Below are 6000 nucleotides of genomic sequence, written 5' to 3'. Positions count from 1 at the left end.
GGCCAAGGCCTGACCCGTGGGTGGGGCCTGGCCTGTGAGCAATTTCATTCCAATTAATATCCAATTTCATATCATAGCATATACCCATTAACAATATAAATAAAAATATAATAATGCATTAAAAGATAGATAAGGAGAAAAGCTTTAATATAAAGAAATAACATTCTAAATTTGACTAGAAATCATAAGACATTAAAAGAGGGACTGGGAGATAAGTTTTAATACAAGGAAATAGCCTTCTAAATTCAAATAAAAATCATATTTTCAACACATATAAAATTTTAACATATTCTAGTCATATTTTAAATCATTCAGAATAATATATTTTAAATTTCATATCAAAGAATATCAAAAAGGATTTTAGATAACATATTATAATCTAACAAGATTTTAATCAAAATAAGATTAAAGATAAACTGTAATACAGAAAATCTCATATAAAACAAATACATTTTTAACATATTTAACTTTATAATAAAAATCTTAATCATGGGTCAAAGAATATTATGAAAACTTTAACTAATTACTTTAATACAAAAATTTTGATATTTAAAGAATTGATACATATTTTTTAAACTATAAAACTTTCAACATTTAAAGAATCAAAATAAAAGCTAAAACTTTTAAATTTAAGAAAGGTAGAGAAACCTACCTCTTGTCAACAGGGTGTAACTCCTCGTTCCTCCCGCTGCCAGGCTCGACTAGGTGAGGAACGAAGGAGAGAAATCCCTCCCTTTAAATAGGAGGAGGTGAGCCTCTATTAAGGGAAATTAATTTTAATTTTTATATTTATTTAATATAAATTATTTCTATTCAATATACTAACAAATATGATATCATCATATTTGGAATACTTACTAGTTATTTCCTTAATTCATATCAACAAACAAGGAAGTAGATTAAGATTTCCTTAAATTATAATAACAAGTAAGGAAAGAAAATCAATTCCTAACTTAAATATTTCATGTGATTACAGCTTAACTTTGAAAGCGTACATAAGAGAGTAGTGGATGTAAAGAGCTAAGTAAAGAGGTTTGTAGTTAAAGTAAATTGCTCAAAGAAATGTAAACCATATTTTAGAGTGGTTCGGTCATCGTGACCTACATCCACTTCACCAATTCCTCTTCTGTCGAGGCCACCGGTATCCACTATCGGTCTTCCTTCAATAGGCGATGGCCAACCACCTTTTACACCCCTCTTCTCCTTTTCACAGGTTTAGGAGTCAACCTTTACAAGCACACACTCCTCCTAAACAGAATTCTAAATTTAGACTATATGAGGGGATTTCTTTAGTGATTGCAATAGCGTTTTCTCACTTTTAAATACTCTGTGCTTGTGTCTTTTAACCAGGGATAAGAGGGGTATTTATAGGCTTCAAGTTGATTCAAACATTGAGCCTAAAAACATCTCATCCTGGGTTTTCTAGGTCCGGGTGGTATCACCACCTGTACTAGGTGGTACCACCGCCTGTGTCAGTTGACACTGATACTGCACTATGCGGTACCACCGCCTGACACTTGTTTGGGCGGTACCACTGCCCAGACCGACGATACCACCACTTGATAGTCTCGGAAACTGTGCCACGATAGTGTCACCTCTTGGGGCACTATTTAGGCCTTTTCATTAGGCCCAACACAGTTATTACATGAGCCTAACTGGCCCATAATTCGGTTGGCCCAATTCTAAACCCAATTACGTGCTAACTACAAAATCTAAGACATACTTAAGCTAAACAAGTCCGTAAGTCTTGGTTTCTTCCAGCGATCTTCCAGCGAACTTCCGATGATTTCTCGATAATGTTCCAGCGGACTCCTAGCAAGCTCCTAGATTTCACGATGATCTTCTTGGTGAGTTCCGACGAGCTTCTCTGGCAAGCTCCGAGACTTCTCAACTGGTTCCGATAGAACTTCCGGCGAACGTCCGGACTTCCGACGAACTCTCGAACTCCCAACGAAATCGCGTCCTTGACTCCGAGACTTCATTTTGCTTCATGCCTTACTATCGTAGTTAATCCTGCACATGTAAAACATACTTCGATCTAGACAATTAATACTAAGCATTAATTATGTTGTCCAGCATGTCATTGGTCCCTTGATGCTTCGTCCGATTCTTCGATATGTCAATTGATCCTCCGGCCCGACGTCTAATCTCCTGACATATTTTTCTCCGGCCCAACAAGATTCTTCCTGCTTTAATTGTCTCACCCTGATCGATGCTTCCTGCGTCACTAAAAATGCTGATCAAATCATAAACACTTATCAATTAGTTTCATCATCAAAATCTAAGATTCAATATGAGACACCAAGGATATCCTATTTGAGTACTCCACTCTTTGATACCAGATTTATAGGTCTGGAGATTCCAGATCTAGCACAACCAATCATCGGGAGTGGTAGCCAACCTTACAAGGACTATTGAGTATCAATATAGGATCATCCACTCTCGGTGTCATGAGAGGAATATCCCATGTATTTTTGCTCAGACAAATCCCTGGCAGAGTCATTCGGATTGAGAGAGAAAGAGTTCTCCAGGATAATTCGATTAGAGCGAGACTCGAGTAGAAACCGTATGGGTCTAACAGCACCATGCCCGATATACGATCTTTGGGATATTAGATGGATGACAGACTATAGGTACATGGTAACTTAGGACAAACAGGTCCAATATCGTTTGGGGATTGCGGCGTAGTGACCTAGTACATCCGCAGTTGATGAGTCGAGTGAATTATTATGAAGATAATAATTCACTAAGCCAGAAAGAGTTCTAATAGGTATGACTCATGGCCAGCTCGGTATTAGGTCTAGAGGGTCACACACATATGGTAGGCGTTGCGATGAGTAAAAGTTCAGATATGAGATATCTGTTGGAGCCCTTATCTTATTGGATATCCAATAAGCCCCTAAATTATTGGATCCTATAGATGAGATCCAATAAAAGCCAATGAGAGATTATTGGATAGAGATCCACTAATCTAAGAGATTTGGGTAGTTGGATGAAGATCTAATACCCAATATAATAGGATCCATTAGGGTTAAGTTAATATGATACCTCTATAAATAGGAGGAAATCAATAGTTCATAGGCTAGAGCCTTTTTAGGTTGCCTCTCCTATTCTCCTCCCCTTCTCCTCTTTAGATAGCAGGCTTAGAGTTTTGAGGAGCATCATTATAATCCTGTTATATAGATCACCGCTAGAGAGAAGGACGTTTGACATCCTTCACCCTCTCCTAGAGATCTTTATAGATTAAGAGATATATGATCTCCCTAAGTAACATAATCTTTCATATATGCAGTTTTAAGGTTCACGATTTTTACGCACCAATCTTCACATGACGACAAACACATCTTTTGAAAAATTAAAGATTTTATTATTTATGTTTTTTTGCTGATGTCGCCCCTAGATTTTCTTATGATCCAGACTAATGATTTGAGAATTATATGATGCTAATCTTACTACAAACATTCTAAATGCAGCTTCAACATAATTTACACCACATGAGGAAGAATGACGTAATACCACTTAATAAAGAGTTGTAAAAGAAAAGCAAAACTAATTCATAGAGAAGTTAAAAAAAGGGAACAAATTTTCTCCATAAACAAAAGATAGAAAACATCAGCCGACAAAGAATCAACTACAGACTACGTAGAGTCATGCAAGTACTTTGATTATTGTTACCAGACCATTATTTTAGATGTAAAATATCCGATAATGTTTTAAACCTTTGACATTTAAATAAGTGCTGTCGAATCTCGTATTTTGACGATGAAATCAATTGATAAACGTTTATGATTTAATATATATTTTTAATAATGCAGGATACTTCGATCAGATGAGACAATTAAAGCAGGAAGAATCATATTGTGCCGGAGAAAAATATGTTAGAAGATTAGACGTCGGGCCTGAGAATCGGTCGACGCATTGACAGAAGACTTCGGGACATGGATTCGGACATCGGGTTAAGAAGAGCGGATATTGTGCCAAGGATATCGGAGTTACGGAGTCAATTGGCCGATTGGGCAATAGGCCACAAGAGAGGATGATGCACCGAAGAATCGGACGAAGCGTCGAGGGACCAATGACATGTTGGACAAATGATTAATGCTTAGTATTAATTGTCTAGATCGAAGTATATTTTACATGTGCAAGTTTAACTACGATAGCAAGGTATGAAGCAAAATAAAGTCCTAGAGTCAAGGACTCGATTTCGTTGGGAGTTCGAGAGTTCATCGGAAGTCCAAACGTTCATCAGAAGTTCTGTCGGAACCAGCCGAGAAGCTCGTTGGAACTCGCCAAGAAGATCGTCATGAAGTCCAAGAGCTTGCTGGGAGTCCGTTGGAACATTGCCGAGAGATCGTCGGAAGTTCGCCAGAAGATCGCTGGAAGCTCGCCGGAAGAAACCAAGACATAGAGACTTGTTTAGCTTAGCAAATGTCTTAGGAATCGTAGTTAGCATGTAATTGGGTTTGGATTTGGGCCAACCCAATTAGAGGTTAGCTAGGCCCATGTAAGGATTGTGTTGGGCCCAATAAGAGGTCCAAATAATGCCCCAAGAAGTTTTACCATCGTGGCACAGTCTTCGAGACTATGTCAGGCGGTGGTACCGCTAGTTTGGGCAGTTGTACCGCCCTTGGTAGGGTGCCAAGCGGTGGTACTGCTAGTCTGGGTGGTGGTACCATCTAGCATAGCATCCCAAGCGGTGGTACTGCCCAGCTCAGTGTCAGTGTCAGACTGACACTGGCGGTGGTACCGCCCTTGCTTGGGAAACCAGAGATGAGATGTTTTTAGGCTCCCAGTTTGAATCAACTTAAAGCCTATAAATACCCCTCTCATCCTTGGTTAAAGCACACAAGCACAGAGAGTTCAAAAGTGAAGAAATGCTGCTGCAATCTCTTTAGAAATTTCCTCCTCCACTCTAAGTTTAGAATTATGTACGAGAGGAGTGAGTACTTATAAGGGTTGTCTCCTAAACCCGTGAAAAGGAGAAGAGGGGTGTAAGAATGAGGTTGATCTTCACCTATAAAGAAAGATCGATATTGGATGCCGGTGGCCTTGACGGAAGAGGAATCGGCGGAGTCGATATAGGTCACGACGACCGAACCACTATAAATTGGTGTGTTCTCTAGTTTGTATTTCTGTTTAGTAATTTACCTTACTATAAACCTCTTTAATTGCTTACTGCTTTTAATTCATTTACAAATGTGTTTTAAAATATTTCCGAGATTGGTTTTCAACGTAAATGGTTTTATCAAAATGAAAGAGTTTTTGAAGACGTGATTTTACCGCGCACTAATTCACCCCCCTCTCCCCCCCCCTACTCTTAGTGTCGACCCCGACTCTTGATCCCCTCTCCCCCCCCCCCTCTTAGTGCCGACCCCGACTCTTGATCCTAACAAGTGCATCGATACATCATCTTTAGAAGTAGTATATTTGATGATTTAATTATTATTGATTCTAAAGTCAGATGGAAAAAAAAATGAAGGAAAGTGTTTGAGCACTGATTTGTTGGATATGTTTGGTTGTTGTTGTTGACTCCATACACACTCTCTTTGTTTAGTTTCAAGAGATTGGTAGTCTGTAATGCAACTTCTCGTTATTATCATTAATTATCAAGCGAAACAAGTATCATCTGCTTTACAAGTCAAACCTCCAGCAAGATAGGGATGGACCACAAAGAGGAGCTGCCTTTGGTGAATGCACATATCTCAGACTTCAACTCTGGAAGTCTTTTTTGAACAGGTCAAACTTTGACTTCAAGCTGCTACCAAATTTATAGTTGTCATTGTTAATTCTGAAAATCTTTTTCTGATTCCAATTTGGCCTACCAATCAAGGATTTAAATCTCAATCCAATACTAGTCTGTATCAACTTACAAAATTGAGGTTTGAAAGTCTGATAGCAATCTCATAATATATTGTTTTGATAGGAATTATATTATAGGTGAGAGTTACCTCTCTAGTGCATAGTTGAATAAATCTGAACTCACTCAGGAGAAGTTGAATA

The sequence above is a fragment of the Musa acuminata genome, chromosome BXJ1-11 (genome assembly GCF_036884655.1).
Source record: "Musa acuminata AAA Group cultivar baxijiao chromosome BXJ1-11, Cavendish_Baxijiao_AAA, whole genome shotgun sequence".
NCBI classification, from domain to species: Eukaryota; Viridiplantae; Streptophyta; class Magnoliopsida; order Zingiberales; family Musaceae; genus Musa; species Musa acuminata.
Note: the sequence above shows the minus strand (reverse complement) of the source record.